General features: G+C 39.8%; 1 protein-coding gene across 7 annotated transcripts in view; it reads right to left on the reverse strand.

Moving 5' to 3' along the window:
- Positions 1-17605, reverse strand: part of LOC147013370 (protein GVQW3-like) — a 39395-nt gene that overhangs the window by 1303 nt on the left and 20487 nt on the right. Inside the window, exon 4 of one of the 7 annotated variants that reach the window (XR_015051301.1) lies at positions 1-444. This exon is cut by the window's left edge and continues 113 nt beyond it. The exons of the other annotated variants lie outside the window; for them this stretch is intronic. The gene's annotated coding sequence lies outside the window, so the exon portion shown is untranslated. The remainder of the gene's footprint in view (positions 445-17605) is intronic. 7 annotated transcript variants of the gene reach the window in all.

Below are 17605 nucleotides of genomic sequence, written 5' to 3' on the forward strand. Positions count from 1 at the left end.
CCTCGTGTATGTCAATGAGTACAAAGATGGATGTCATGTCAACAACTCATTTTCCATAAGCAGGCCCACTTTTCAGAAGCAGTACCCACTTTCAATAAGCCACGCCCACTTTTATTAGCCCAACCCACTTTTCCATCATTTCCCGTTAAGTCCTGCCCCACAAGGACAATTCTGGGAATTTCCCAGGGAATTTCCAAATGAAACCACACCCACAAATGTTATATCAGGCAAGGAAACAGACAGCTGAATTTGAACGTTTTTTTCACTTTATTGAGAACTAGCAAATACAACCCGTTGCTTCGCTGACGGGGGTGTGAAGGGGAAGGGTGGAGAAAGAGAGAGGGAGGGAGGAGTGGGTGAAGAAGGGGAAGCAAGGAAGGGTGGAACAGTGAGGAATGCGGGTGGAGGTTGGGGGAGTGATGCCTCAAGAAACTTTGCTATATACTGTGGAAGGGAGCCGAGAGAGATAGAGGGAGAGAGAGACAGACAGACAGTGAGTGGGGGAGGGAGGGAGGAGGAAAAAAAAAAGAGATAGGTAAGGGGTGGAGGTGGCATTAGCAAAGAGAATTATGTGTTATGCTTCATGACTGAACATAAATTAAAAAAAAACTCATGTCAGAACAGCTGTGCACGCAATGACACAACAAAGTTTATAATGCAATCTGCTGGCACATTTGCAAAAACTTTGATATCCCAGTTCCAGAAAATTTCTGGGAACATAAACCAAAAGCAATCACTGGAAACATGGAAGTACCGACCGCTCACATACGACCTCATGATCTCATCGAACGTGAACATCAACTACAAAGCATTGCAACCAGATATTAGAGACCGAGGAGGATACTTTGAGACCTAGGAGGGCTCCGTTCCTCTTTCTGGAACCCACATATAGAGCTAACAACCAACAACACACACACACGCACACGCACACACACACACACACACACACACACACACACACACACACACACACACACACACACACAATCATATGAGGGGTGGATACTTTGAGAGCTGGGAGGGCTCCAATCCAATTTTTGAAACTCCGATATGTAGATATCAACCAACGACCAATAACACACACTCATGTCGGGTCAGATTAGATCTGTAACTTGCTACAGATACTATGTAAACCTGTACTAAACTGTTCCATGGTCAGGTTGTCGGTGACTAAACCACCTCCCCCACCAAGTTTCAGTGCGCCATGGTTTCAGCGGTTCATGGTTTCAGCGTCCACAGGCTCATCACTGGTCTTGGTATTCCAACGCTGATGGTGGGGCAAAAGAGATTGACCATGTGCTCGTTGATGGTCACTGGAGAATGATCCAGAACTGCAGGGTCTACTGGAGTGCTCAGTTCCTCAATACTGACCACAGGCTTGTTGTGGCAACTCTGACGTTGCAGCCTAAACCCAGGAGAATGGTACCATCCCAGCCGAGGCTGGATGTTGGCAAGCTAAAGGATGAGAGGGTAGCTGAGGAGTTTGTGAACAGGCAGAGTGGAGATTTGGGGGGTCTGGGTGCTTTGGGAGATCCTGAAGAGTTGTGGAGCGCCTTCAAGACCACCGTCCTTGATGTTGCCGGTTGATGTCTTGGAGCTCACCGTAGGGCAAAGAAGAATTTGATCTCTCTAGGGACACTGGATACCATTGACCAGAGTCGCAGGGCCAGGCTGAATGACAGAGCTGAGCTGTTCAGGGAGCTGGGGCGTAAATCTCTTCGTGCACTAAGTGTGGACAAGGAGGCCGATATGTGAGGAATCCGTGAGGGGTAGAGCATCACCTGTGGTCAAGTGATTCTCATCCTGCTTACAGGGGAATTCGCACATTGCGTTCCTCCAAGCCCGGCCATCGGTGTACTGCATTTAGAGCAGAGGGTGGTGGGCTCTTGACAGAGGAGTCCGAAATGAAGGTCCGCTGGGCCAGTTATTTGAGCAACTGTCTCCTCCAGCTGTCGAGTTGGATGTCAGGGGTGTTACAATCCCGATTGCTGACCTTCCAATCAACTGTGGTACACTGTCGTTTGTGGAAACACAGGCTGCTGTGAACCGGTTGAAATGTGGTAAAGATCCTGGGATCTGTGGCATCCATGCTGAACTTCTCAAAACTAGTGGAAATGCTGTACTCGTGTCTTTACATACAGTTCTGTGCTCTGCCTAGAACACAGGCATCCTCCCAACTGACTGGAAGAGGGGCCTTGTTGTCCCTCTCTGGAAAGGGAAGGGTGATCGCCAAGACTGCAACAACTACTGAGGGGTGACTTCCGCTACTCTCAGTGCCAGGCAAGGTCTTTGCTTGGATAATTTTTTATAGGGTTCGCGACCATCTGCTTGAGCACCAGCATCCAGAGCAGTCATGCTTTGCACCAAAGAGGTGAACGATTGACCGTATCATTGCTCTTTGCGTCCTCACCGAACGATGAAGAGAGTTTCAACAGGGGCTGCTTGCAGCATATGTTTATCCCTGTAAAGCATTTGATTCAGGGAATTGGGATGCCCTCTGGAGGATTCTTGGTCTTCGTGGGGTGCACCAAAACTGATCAATCTGATGTCTGAAATATACTCTGGTACTGAGAGTGCTGTGAGATGTGGTGAAACCATCTCTGACTTATTTCCAATTATTACTGGAGTTCATCAGGGGTGTGTACTGGCCCCCACACTTTTCAGCACTTGTATAGACTGAATTCTGGGGAGGATGTCAGAGAGATCAAGCTGCAGTGCATTGTTGGGGAATGTCAAGATCTCTGACCTTCATTTCACAGATGAGGCAGTCATCTTTGTGGAGACACTAGATATCCTTTTTGAGGCCCTCGAGGTTCTGGATGAGGATTTGGAGCCGCTGGCATTATGAGTTTCCTGGGTCAAAATGAAGATTCAGGCTTTCATTGACATCTTGGATGGTGCTATCCTGTCTGTACCTGTTAGTGGTGAGGATGTGGAGGTCATGAGGAGATTCACTTACCTTGGTAGTGATATTCATGTCTGCTGTCTGTGAGTCAGAGGTCAACAGACATCTGGGTCAGGCCTGGGGAGTCATGGATTCACTGGATTATGGAGTGTGGTGCTGTTGGTAACTGTGTGGAAGGACGAAAGTCTGAGTCTTCAGGTCCTTGCTGCTTCCAGTCTTGCATACTATGGATGTGGGACTTGAACTCTGACCAGGGATCTGAGACTGAGACTTAATTTCCTTGGTACCAGGTCTCTTTGGAGAATCCTTGGCTATCACTGGTCAGACTTTGTGTCCAACGAGCGGTTGCTGAGAGAGACTCAAATGAGATTTGTTAACTGCATAGTCCGTGAGCGTCAGCTGCAGCTGTCTGGACATGTGGCTCATTTTCCTTATGCTGATCCTGCTCACCAGATTCTCTCAGGGAGGGAGCCTCGTGAGTGGATGAGGCCAATGGGCTGACCACGTGCCTCATGGTTGCAGCAGGTTGATCAGCATCTCAAGGAGATGGGGATGGGCCAGGCATCTGCCTGGGTGATGGATGGAGGCCCCTGGAGTACAGGCAGAAAGTGGATGCATCAACGCGCTGCTTTGGCGCATGCTACCATACCTGACCTGAGCTGACCTGACCAATAACCAATAACACACACCTGGTGCCAAATGCCATTGTGGTAATGCAGTTTATATTTATACACACACACATGTACAAATGTGCACACGCATCAAGTAAATAAAAACGACAAACACAAAGATTTACCTTGAAGGTGTGTTCTTTGAAAGAGGATTTAAAGTGGGTAATTCACGAAATTCAATTAAAAAATGTACCAAGCCACATTGTAAATCCACTCCTTGGTGGTGGTCATATGGCAGCTTAGCTGCTGGGGTAGCTATCATTTCTTGAAGCGTGACTGTGTCGCTGATGCAGTGCCCCTCCACCAGTACACACGCTGGAACTGGTACTCATTTCACCAACCTCGGAAGGATGACAGGCTGAGTCAACCTCCTGGTGTATTAATTCAGCAGCTGACAGGGCTTGAACTCAGGACCCTAACCACTGAGCCAACACCAGGCTGTCTACTTATCTACTCCCTGACAAAAACTTTTGTATATCTTCACATTTATGAATGAATTTACTCTTTTTAGTACCACACACCAAACATATCCCACGTTGTATAGCCTTATTATTTTGACTTTTGACAAATGACGTATTTTTAGTATTGGCTTTCTTTTTAAGTTTGAGACAATAAATTAACATCATTGTATTTTTTTTTGTGAGAAAAATTCCAAGAGAGACAAAGTGTTTTTAGCTTCCAACATATACATTTGTATCTTAATTTTTAAAACATAAAGTGGACTGAAAATACTCTTCAGTTGGTTATTCATTTATTTTTTAAAAAATTCTAAAGCTTTCACTGAAATCAATAACACTAACATCATGAACTACATAATCTTTTCCTTCTTTCTTTTCTTTCTCTCCACCTTCTTGTTTATATCTCCTCCATAAAAATGATGACATTGTTCTTGACATTAATATGTTCATTGAACTTGTTAATTCATTATTTTCCTCAGTGCATTGAGTCTAATTTACCTTCTGTAATACCTCCAATCTTTTTCTAATCTCACTGGTTTCTATATTTTTATGTATTCTTTTTTTTTTTTTTTTTTTTTCTCTCTCTCTCTCTCTCTCTCTCTCTCTCTCTCTCTCTCTCTCTCTCTCTCTCTCTCTCTCTCTCTCTCTCTCTCTCTCTCTCTCTCTCTCTCTCTCTCTCTCTCTCTCTCTCTCTCTCTCTCTCTCTCTCTCTCTCTCATATCTATAAAAATGTGCTGTTTTATTCAAGGATATAGATTGTGATAAATCATTTAATCCATCTACAAGTTTTGGATAATTGATTAATTTGTGGGCATTTTTCATGTCAATATTTTTTGTTATACTGTATTTCTCTCATTCAGCCTGCACTTTTGTATAATAATTTGACAAATCAGTATCCAACTCTTTGGATACACCAAAGGTTGAACCATATTTTCCAACTTATGTTATTTATATTATATTTAAAATGATATTGTAAAAATTTTCATTATTGTTGTTGAAATAATACATATAAACATAATTGACCACAACATTTGGAATTTAAGTCTTGGATTTGAAATGTTTGATAAACACCATTCTGGAAGAATTTCATTACTTCAACAGGTGGTGGAAGACCATAACTATCAAAATAATATTTGTCTTGACTATTATGACTACAAACCCAATGAGAACCATTCCCATTATTATCTTCTAAGTTAATCATAGTATTCTTTGTATGTTAAGACAATTTTGTTAATCTCTCATACAAATAACCACATTATCAATGTTTAGTTTTTCACAATATTTGGCAAGTTATATATTTGATGTTGTGTTCTTTCCATATTCTTGAAATCATTTATTTATACTAATTGTATTTGAAAATATTGTATTTGTTTTTAGTCCATCAGTATAATCACCATCAATCAAATCACATTGGATTAATACTGAATTTACACCTAAACATATTTGAATGACATTATCACTGTAAAATGTCCCATTGGTTTCAAACATATTTGAGGAGAAACCCAATAACTCTCTAAATGAATTAACAATTGTGAAATCAACTTTATAATTCTTTTTAAGACTAGTAATTGATTTTGAAGTATGTTTTTGAATATCAATAACAATATTTTTTGGTTCATCACCTTGTTCTCTCATAAGGCAAGCAATTTCGGAAGATATTTGGGAAATCTCGTATGCTCCGGGTGAAACTTATAGTTTTGTATCCGCTTCCTGGATTATAACTACACTTATCGTTTTCCTCTGTGATATTAAAAAAGGTATTATAAGTTTCTATTGACATTAACAACGCCTCATATTCTTTTGTGGGGTCAAGTTATAGTGGGTATGCGAATGAAGGAATGCTTTTGTGTTGTAGCTATGCATAACAGTTTGGTTTTTCTCATGAACACAATCCTCAAAGATGACGAGGTTCTTTTTTGATTTATCAAAATCTTGGGGTGAAGTTATATCATCCATATTATTGCTGAGAATACAAGTTATGGGTTTTGAATTATTTTTACGTTTCTGTGTCTGACAAAATAGTTGTATTATATCTTCAACTCGGTGAATGCACCCGGCGCTGCCCGGGTTCTTTTTGAATGAATTTAATCTTCTATACATATGTCTGATGCGAGCACAGTATCAGTTCCCTATTGGGCGATGGCAGTCATAGGCTAAGGGGGTTGGTGAGGAGGAAACACATCCCCTTCCCCCCCCCCCCCGGCCGAGGGGCCTTGCCACATAGCCTATAACCTTCCACATTTCTCTTGTTGAGACCGTACCTCCCCATCACCTCCTCATTCTCTTTATTCCCTTCCCCAACATGTCCATTGAAATCTGCTCCAATCACCCATCCTGACATTTTTTGTTTCAGTGGTTAGCTCCTATCTTTCACCTTTCAGGAGATTAGCGCGTGCAGACAAACAAACAAACAGACAAACAAAAACTTAAAATCATATGTTAGATATATTGTATATGGCGTTGGCCCCATGTCAATCAGCTGAACTTGAAAAATTAACGTTACAAAATCAGGTGATGGCGTCATAATTCGGAAGTCGGAAGTACAATTATTTTACATTGGGACACTCCCAAGTACATGTTCTGTCAGCATGTGAAGTTTGGTGAGGATCAGTCCAGTACTTTTCGCGTGCATAGGTCACAGAGAAACACACAGACACACTTTCAACTTTATATATATAGATGATATAATCATTCAGTTTGTAATGAAGTTTAGATAAACCAATAATGTCTTCTTTTTTAAGACCCATATTTAACCTCCGCCATCAAAGATGGAGGGAGGTTACTGTTTTCACCCCTGTCTGTTTGTTACTTACGAAATCTAAAGATTTCGTAAGTATATTGATGCCTTCCGTTTCTGTTTGTTACTTACGAAATCTAAAGATTTCGTACGTATATTGATGCCTTCCGTTTCTGTTTGTTTGTTTGTTTGTAGGCACGATAACTCGAGAACGGAAGAAGCTACCAATGTCAAATTACACCACGTGATTCAGGAGGGTGATGGCAAGTGCTGATAAGATTTTGGTCAAAATCGGTCAAAGGTCAAGGTCACAGCAAGGTCAAATATTCGATTGTTGTTGTTTTTGTACAGATAACTCGAGAACGGAAGAAGCTACCAATGTCAAATTACACCACGTGATTCAGGAGGGTGGTGGTGAGCGCTGATTCGATTTTGGTCAAAATTGGTCAAAGGTCAAGGTCACAGTGAGGTCAAACATCCAAAACATTCGAGTTTTGATGGTTTGGTACAGAATCATCTTAGAAACTTCTGGTTTGCGTCGCTACCTTCTCTTCAGACAGCTTTTATTAGACAAGGTCAGTGGTCAAGTTGACGATTTCGTAAGTACCAGCTATGACTGCTTGTTTGTTTGTTTGTTACTTACGAAATCTAAAGATTTCGTAAGTATATTGATGCCTTCCGTTTCTGTTTGCTTGTTTGTTTGTAGGCACGATAACTCGAGAACGGAAGAAGCTACCAATGTCAAATTACACCACGTGATTCAGAAGGGTGATGGCTAATGCTGATTAGATTTTGGTCCAAATCGGTCAAAGGTCAAGGTCACAGCAAGGTCAAATATTCGATTTTTGATGGTTTGGTACAGATAACTCGAGAACGGAAGAAGCTACCAATGTCAAATTACACCACGTGATTCAGGAGTGTGGTGGCTAGCGCTGATTAGATTTTGGTCAAAATCGGTCAAAGGTCAAGGTCACAGCAAGGTCAAATATTCGATTTTTGATGGTTTGGTACAGATAACTCGAGAACGGAAGAAGCTACCAATGTCAAATTACACCACGTGATTCAGGAGGGTGGTGGCGAGCGCTGATTAGATTTTGGTCAACAAAGGTCAAGGTCACAGTGAGGTCAAACATCCAAAACATTCGATTTTTGATGGTTTGGTACAGAATCATCTTAGAAACTTCTGGTTTGCGTCGCTACCTTCTCTCAAGACAGCTTTTATTAGACAAGGTCAGTGGTCAAGTTGACGATTTCGTAAATACCAGTCTATGACTGCTTGTTTGTTTGTTTGTTACTTACGAAATCTAAAGATTTCGTAAGTATATTGATGACTTCCGTTTCTGTTTGTTTGTTTGTTTGTTACTTAGGAAATCTAAAGATTTCATAAGTATGTTGATGCCTTCCGTTTCTGTTTGTTTGTTTGTTTGTTTGTTTTTAGGCACGATAACTTGAGAACGGAAGAAGCTACCAATGTCAAATTATACCACGTGATTCAGGAGGGTGATGGCTACTGCTGATTAGTTTTTGGTCAAAATCGGTCAAAGGTCAAGGTCACAGTGAGGTCAAACATAATTCCGTAAATTCATGTGGAGAAATGGAGTATTTTTGCTTCACTCGACGTTACGAGTTCATTTTAAATTTGATTTTAATTTTGTCTTCGGTTTTTGCGATCGCTTAGGACGCTTAAAACTCGGTTGTCGAAATTCTGGTAAAAATCGGATGTTTTGGAGACGTTTTACGATTGTATAAAAATATTTCACTTGCCGCATCACGGGTCATCCCATGATGCAGTGCGCTCGAGCAGACGCGTCGTTGAGTGACGTTAAGGTTTTGCGTGGAGAAATGGAGATTTTTGCTTCGCTCAACGTTACGATTTTTGATGCTTTCATACAGAATCATCGTAGAAACTTCTGGTTTGCGTCGCTACCTTCTCTAGAGACAGCTTTTATTAGACAAGGTCAGAGGTCAAGTTGACGATTTCGTAAGTACCAGTCTATGACTGCTTGTTTGTTTGTTTGTTTGTTTGTTTGTAGGCACGATAACTCAGAGAACTGAAGAAGCTACCAATGTCAAATTACACCACGTGATTCAGCAGGGTGATGGCTAGTGCTGATTAGATTTTGGTCAAAATCGGTCAAAGGTCAAGGTCACAGTGAGGTCAAATATTCGAATTTTGATGGTTTGGTACAGATAACTCGAGAACGGAAGAAGCTACAAATGTCAAATTACACCACGTGATTCAGGAGGGTGATGGCTAGTGCTGATTAGATTTTGGTCAAAATCGGTCAAAGGTCAAGGTCACAGTGAGGTCAAACATAATTCCGTAAATTCATGTGGAGAAATGGAGTATTTTTGCTTCGCTCGACGTTACGAGTTCGTTTTAACTTTGATTTTAATTTTGTCTTCGGTTTTTGCGATCGCTTCGGACGCTTACAACTCGGTTGTCGAAATTCTGGTAAAATTGGATGTTTTGGAGACGTTTTAAGATTGTATAAAAATATTTCACTCGACGCGTCACGGGTCGTCCCATGATGCAGTGCGCTCGAGCAGACACGTCGTTGAGTTACGTTAAGGTATAATATAATTGCGTGGAGAAATGGAGATTTTTGTTTCGGTCGACGTTACGATTTTTGATGGTTTGATACAGAACCACTGTAGAAACTTCTGGTTTGCGTCGCGACCTTCTCGAGAGACAGCTTTTATTAGACAAGGTCATCGGTCAAGTTGACGATTTCGTAAGTACCAGTCTATGACTGCTTGGTTGTTTGTTTGTTTGTGAACAGTATTACGGAAAAACTCGACGGATTTCGACGAAACTTGGTGGGGGATTAGGCATGGTCCAAGGATCATGCCATTAGATTTTGGACTTGGTCCAAAGTCCAATATGGCCGCTATGGTGGCCATTTTGAAAAAAATATTTGAATTTTTGTTTTTGCATTTCTACATCTTTTAAGTGATTTCCAACCCCCAAAAATAAATTTAAAAAATAAATTTAAATAAATTAACAAAAAAAATTTGTTGGAGAAAAAAACCCCAAAAATTTTGCACCTTTTTTTTCAAAAAAATTTCGAATTTTTTTTTTTTTTGGGCATTTCTACATGCGCGTCGATCTAGTTTAGTTTATTCAATCGTGGTTCAGTAGAGTCTGATCCGTTCTGACCTACAATGAATAGGATAGCAGGTTCACTTAAGTGACCCAGCAGTATTGGCGGCAGAGGTTTTGCACTCTACCGAGTGCTCCCCCTCTAGTTAAACCTTGTGAGAGTGATTGATACTCATGGTTGAAAATTTGACTTTGTGAAAATTATTAAATTTTCATAATCTAAAAAGTTAGGAGGAAGGAGCATCTTTAAAAGCAGACAAGTTTTCCTACATTCAGTTGAACCAACTATTAGACATCTATCTATAATTCCAGCAATCTCTGTGTGTGTCTGTCTGTCTGTATGCGACCACCGTTTCTCGACGACCGCCGGTCTGATCTGATTGAAACTTGCCAGGAATATTGCCGGGTACCCGCGGATGTGCCTTTTCGAGGTTTGATATTAATCGGACGAGCGGTTCCCAAGTTACGGCCATTTATCTGTCGACCAATGACAAGACACGGTGCTATGACGTCACAATTATTTATTTTTTTGCACGATTGACGTCACAATTCTTCTTCGTTTGGTATGATGTCACAATCGACGCTGGGGACCTGAGTATGTGCCTTTTCAAGGTTTGATATTAATCAGACAAGCGGTTCCCAAGTTACGGCCATTTATCTGTCAACCAATGACAATATACGGTGCTATGACATCACTAATGACGTCACAATTAATGTTTATTGATTTCTTTATTTTTGTTTTTTAAGGGGGGGCAAGAGAGGGGGCAAGAGAGGGGAGGGAGAGAGGAGGGATGAGGGAGAGGGGCGTCACAATTCAAGAGAGGGGTGAGAGGAGGGGGCGATAGAGGGGGCTGAGAGTGGGGGCGAGAGAGAGGGGGAGAGTGGGGGCGAGAGAGAGGGGCGAGACTAGGGGGAGAGAGGGGGGCAAGAGAGAGGGGGGCGAGAGAGGGGAGGCAAGAGAGAGAGAGGCGTCACAATTCTTCTTCTTCTTCGTTTGATATGATGTCACAATTGACGCTGGGGACCTGAGTATGTTTCCCAGGTGTTTCCCAAGTTATGGCCATTTATGATACGGTTGGTCCGATCTAATTGAAAAAATGCCCCAATCCAGTCGTCGTTTATGAGAGCGAAGGAACGAAGCTGCACATACTGGCACGCACCTACGGGCATGCACCTACGGGCCCGTACTAGTCTTAATTAATTTGGTATATTTTTTATGGTCGTTAAATTACAACTTATTTTCGGAAACAGGTAAAAAAAATCATCATTTATTTATTTAGAAAATAAATCATCTAATTTTTTACAAGCTTTTTTTTAGAAGCTATGTTTTATCTGACATTCAGGTTTAATTTCAAGATCATACATTATTTTATTTGTTCAATATCTTATGTTAATATTTCGCTGAAAATGAGAATCGTGAATAATAAATAAAATCAATCCATGAAACATTACTCTAATTTTATCAATGTCTTCTGTTAATAGGAAAGGTGTATTTTCACCCTCATACTTTTTTTTATTTCTCAAATTAATCTTGTAAAGTAATTTATTTTTGGTGTAATTTTGAAATAGTTGTGGGAGTTTATGTATTATTTTTATTGTCATTAATTAGATGATAATCACAGAATATACATTGTTTATGAGCTTTTGTCTCTGTGTTTAGTCCTCTCCTTTCACAAGCCGGACAATTCTATAATTTATTGTCGGGAGTATCAGGAAATTAATCGGTGCAAGATCTGGTATATTGTTTGTATTCAGCTTCTTTACCCTTGCCGAAAGAGAGGGTATTGCATTTGGGTCTGTTTGTTTGTTTGTCTGTCCACACAGAACTTTTGTGTTTTTCTCTGCAACCGCTTGTCAGATTGAGACAAAATTTTCACCATAGGAGTGACTACTCATGCAGAATGTTTATATATAATTATGACATCAGGTCACGTGGTGTGGCAGCCATGTTGGAAAAACCCAAAAAATTGGACTTCTGTATCTCTGAAATGGCACCAAGGAAAAAATTGAAACTTGACACATGGCAAGTACTCCTCATGGGGAATAAGTGCGATTTTTTTATGATGTCATAGATGCCTTCGTTATGACGTCATAATTGCATATGTAGAATGCTACATCTGATCAGTATGAGCATTTTTGAGGGTCATCTCGGGATAAAATGGTCCACAGAAAAACATTTGATGACATCATCGGTCACGTGATTTGGCAGCTATATTGCTTTAAAAAAAAAAAAAACCCCTTCAAATATCTTCTCTGAAGTGGCTGAACATATTGAGGTGAAACTTTACACATATTACCACCTATCCATGATGAACAAAAGTTTCGCACATTTGATGTCATAGGTCACATGGTTTGGCAGCCATATTGGATTTACCCTAAAACCTATTTTTAAAAAACTTCTTCTCCCGAACAGCTGGACAAATTGAGGGGAAACTTCACAGGAATGCTCCCCAAGCCCTGGGTGTACAAGTTTGTTCAGGAATAACTGATAGGTCACATGGTTTGGCAGCCATATTGGATTGAAGAAAAATGTTTAATGTCTTCTCTGGAACCACTTAATCAATTGACATGAAACGTCACAATTATGATCAAGGAGTGATGTGGAATATTTGTTTTAAATTTCACCTTGATTGGATGAAGGGTCTGGCAGCCAGATAATTATTTTTTTGATCTGGGTTCTTTCTTTTTTTTTAATATGCTCACTTGGCTGTGCCTGGAGGGGTTTGAGGGTAGAGGAGTAGCAGCTGAAATGAAAATCCTATCCACGTTCCTACTGATGACATTATCTTTGCTTTGTGCCTGCTTGGGTTCCTTCTGATTCCTCCATTGCAGGACTGTACCTATTTGGTCTTCCATTTGATTTGAATTGAATTTTTTTTTAATCCCATTCTAAACTAAATTGAAAAATAATTTAAAAAAAAACACATCATGGGTCAGGGTCAGGTGTCCAATCAAAACAGGGTTGCATCAAAGCGGGACATCTTGGTACCCGGTCATCACTGCCAACAGTTATAAAGTGGCAGTTCTAATTATGTCTCTTATTAATTATGTAACACACCAGTACACCAACATCACACAAAATACATGAGACAAAACTACACAGACACCACACAAAACAAGTCCTGGCGAGGGTCTGCAATCTCTGATTGCATTTTTTCTTGTTGATATAGTATGTTTTCACTTTAACTAAAATTTATTTTCACAAACACTGATAATCATCGGTGTTTTCATAATCATTGGTGTAAGCATTATTGATAAAACTGCTTTCATAACTATCATTTGAATACAAGCTCACAGTATAATTGCTGTATTCTGTGTTAATTGAGATATTATCATCATTATCATAATCCCCAAAATCTTCAGCTGCATAACAACTCATTTATTAAGTTTAAAAAATGAGTTGAGAATTTTAGTTTAAGAAAAGATATATTAAATAAATATGAGGAATACAACGCATTGTGATGTCTGAAGTGAAGACTACAAATATTATAAGAAACACCTTCAATCCTACAAACACACGTTCAATTTGTTTCATCTCGTATCTTCATTAGAGCAAGAAGAAAAAAAAATGTTGTGATGTCTGCTTAAAGGACTTGTTGAAAGACATGTATAATAAACACCTTCAATCACATAAACACAAGGAGAATTAAGAAGGGATGCTTGGATACTTGATTGAAAACAATGATGAAGCATTTAAAGGACATACAAAAATGAAACCTTTTTGGTTTAAAGAATCAGAACCAACATCAATATCTGAGGTAATTGATACAGTTAAACCAGCTATTGAAAATCTAATTTTTGAAATCCTTAAGAGAAATCAATACTTTTAAGTTTTTATGGGAGTAAAAATTAGTGTGGTGAGAGAAGGTGCTGAAAATACAGCTTATATGAGAACACACGTCCCTGTCTTTATCATATCATTCCAAGATTTCTGAATTTGTGATGTTTATGATAAACTTCAGAAATATGAAATAGATGGTTTATGTGGATGGGTTATGTCTCAATATATACCATTTGGAAAACTCAAATGGGTTAAAGAGAAACATGATTAAATTGTTTTATAAAACATTTTTATCTCTTCTCAAAAGGAATTATGCAAAGCAGAAGCTGTGTATTATTTTCAGGTCTTTTTAAAATATCAAGAAAAATCCACAACAAACACAAAGACCTGCCCTATGCCCCTGATAAAGAAAGTCTGAGAAAAGAATGGCACAGCGGTTATCCACAATCATTTCTTACAACAGGCAAACCAACAGAAAATTACTTACTTTGTTATATGATAAAGATAATTTTGTTATTCATCAATGGAATTTGAGACAACATTTATCTGCTGGGTTAAGAGTAAAGAAAATTCACAGAGTTTTAAAGTTTAGACAAAGTCATTGGTTAAAGACCTATATTGATTTCAATATGAAAAAGAGAACAGAAGCAAAAACAGATTTTGAGAAGGACTTTTATAAATTCATGAATAACGCTGTATTTGGAAAGACTATAGAAAATGTAAGAAATCGACAAAACATTAAACTCGCCACGTTTTGGAAACACGCATCTACATTAATTAATAAACCAAGCTTTCAAAGAGCAGAGGTGTTTTCTGAAAACTTTTGTGGTGATCATTTGAATAAAGAGAGCATTGAAATGGATGAACTCATTTATATAGGAACATCAATTCTTGACTTGTCAAAGTTGTTTATGTAGGATGACTTCTACAACAACCTAAATAATGAATATGATGATGGAGTTAATCTACTTTATATGGATACAGACAGCTTTATTTTAAAAATCAATATGGAAGATGTTTATGAGGATATAACACAAGGTGTTGATATTTATGACACAAGCGATTATAAACCGAGTAGTCATCTGTTCTCCACAGAAAATGAAGATTACATTGTAAAGTTTAAAGATGAGTTGGGTGGTTCAATTATGAGTGAATTTGTAGAATTGTGAGCAAAGGATGAAAAATACTATTCTATCAAAGGATGGTGCTTCTGAATGTGATAAATAGTGAAATGGGCTAAAGAAAAATGTAATCAAAGAAACAATAAACTTTGACCATTATTACATCTGTTTCGTTTTCAAGAAAGAAGAGTAGAGAAAAATGAATACGATAAGAAGTTATATACATCAATTATACACAGAACAAGTAAATAAAAAGGGATTGGGAACTTTTGATGATAAACGATACATTTTAGAAAATGGAATTGACACCCTTCCTTTTGGATATAAGTATTAGGATATTTAAGAGTTAAGATATACATAAGTGTTAAGATATAAGATAAAGTGAAAGATTCAAGATATATAAGTGATAAGATCTACATAAAATTTCATTAAAAAAAATTGGGTTGGGGGGATTTCAACATCCTACTGACGCCTGTTTTTACTGGTATGTAAATGATAGAACCAAGCAATAACCAACTCACAGCCTTGGTATTTAAATGGAAAACAACTAATATGGTAAATATAAAAAGGTCTTATGGAAGAGATAAAGACCAAGACAAATATAAATAAAGCATACAGACTGAGGGGGTTGAAAATATTTAATGTATGACAAGAAAACAATGGAAAAATAATTTACTACAATCTTAAAATGATATGTGGCTCAGGAGGCGCTCAGACCAGAACGTTGAGAGAGGTTTATCATTTCATCTCCTCTCAACAAAGAAAATTAAACCGAGAACCAAGTTCCAACATATTGTTTGTCAATATTCATGAAAGTGATGAGTGCCATATTGGCTCTCTTAATGAGTTTAATTTAAAGATGTCAGTATTATAGATAATAAAGAGGTTAGAGTATAGTGGGTGTCTCTCTCACTCATACACACACAAGTAGGACAAGAATGTTGATTATTTGATAAAAACTCGATAGAGAGTGAACGTGAGTGAGTGACCATGAGCGTCAGAGAGTGTCTGTTGAGTGGTTGGCTCACAGTCAACATTCTTATCCTACTCACTTCATCAACCTGTTGCCCTTCTCCACCCATGAGGCTTGAGCAGGATCAACACGTTGAAAATACGTTAAGCAGGATCAAAATCAGCAAAATGAGCCACATGTCCACATAGCCACAGCTGATGCTCACAGACTATACAAGTAACAAATCTCATCTGAGTCTCTCTCAGCAAATGCTCGTTGGACACGATGTCTGACAAGCGATAACCAAGGATTCTCTGAAGAGAACTGATATCAAAGGCATTAAGTCTCTGTCTCAGATCCTTGGTTAGAGTCCAAGTCTCACATCCGTAGAGCAAGTCTGGAAGCGCCAAGGACCTAAAGATACATAGGTACCCAACACCACAGCACAGGCCTGACCCAGACGTCTATCGATCTCTGGCTCACAACATGTGGAGACATGAATATCACTACCAAAGTAAATGAATCTCTCTGTGACCGCAACATCCCACCACAAACAGGAACAGACAAGATCGCAGCATCCAAGATGTCATTGAAAGCCTGGTTCTTAGTTTTGACCAATGCAACCCATAATTCCAGGGGCTCCGACTCCTCATTCAATGCCTCGAGGGCCCCCAGTAGGATATCCAGTGTCTCTACAAAGATGACTGCCTCATCTGCGAAATCAAGTTCAGAGATCCTGACATTCCCAAACAATCTCTCTCACATCCTCCCCAGAATCCAGTCCATACAAGTGCTGAAAAGTGTGGGGGCCAGTCCACACCATTGTGCCTCCTCCATAACTCAAAAAGCATGAGACCTAGCAGCCCAAAACTTTGCTTGCAAACTCAGGGACCTTCATTGGGGTGCATGAATTAAAACTGGGTATTTAGGTAAATGTAAGCAGCTCTTTTGAACATAATTAATGGGGTGCTCATCATGAAGAAAACAAAAACAGGCTTACCTTTTGTCAACCTGCTTTCCCTTGCAGGGGTCTTAAAGTGGAACCCAAATATTCGCAAGGGTCTTAAAGGGTAACCTGACAATCTCAATGCTAATCTATCCCTTGATACCCTACAAAATAGATGTGATGTGTCTTTTTACAATTTCCGAATTATAAACGAGGTAAATTTGAGATTAAATGTCAAAATCTTCTTCAGTATAGCTGTGATGTCACACACGGAAGGAGACCACCAGATCTACACTGTGTACAGGTTACATTGCGGTATGATTTAACTCAAACGGCGAATAATTTTCGATTTTCCACAAGTATGCCGAGTCGATGTGCCCTTGGTACTTGTCTAGTAAAAGAAACCGAGGTGGTTTCATGTTCTACCAATGGCCGAAACACCCTGTTTGCCAGAAATTGGACGAGGTTTGTCCAAGATACTCGAGTGTGGATTGGGTCAACAAAATGTTCACTTTTCTGCTCAGAAAATTTTCAACCCCTACCTTGCTCTACCCCCCCCTTCCTCACGCCACCCCTTCTGAGCTTCCCCCCTTCCTCGCCCCAACCCCATGCCCACTCCTCCACCCCTCCTTGCCCCCCTCCCTCTCCCCTAACACCTCCTCACTCTCCCCTCCCCCTTCTTGCTCCCCCTCCTTCTCCCCTAACCCCTCCTCACTCTCCCCTCCCCCTCCTTGCTCCTTCAATCCCCTCCTCACTCTCCCCTCACCCCTCATTGCTCCCCCACCCCTCCTCTCTACTCTCTCTCTACTCTCTCTCTCTCTCTCTCTCTCTCTCTCTCTCTCTCTCTCTCTCTCTCTCTCTCTCTCTCTCTCTCTCTCTCTCTCTCTCTCTCTCTCTCTCTCTCTCTCTCTCTCTCTCTCTCTCTCTCACC

This window comes from Eptatretus burgeri, chromosome 14 (assembly GCF_056783735.1).
Source record: "Eptatretus burgeri isolate ZD-2024b chromosome 14, Ebu_testis_v1, whole genome shotgun sequence".
Taxonomy (NCBI): domain Eukaryota; kingdom Metazoa; phylum Chordata; class Myxini; order Myxiniformes; family Myxinidae; genus Eptatretus; species Eptatretus burgeri.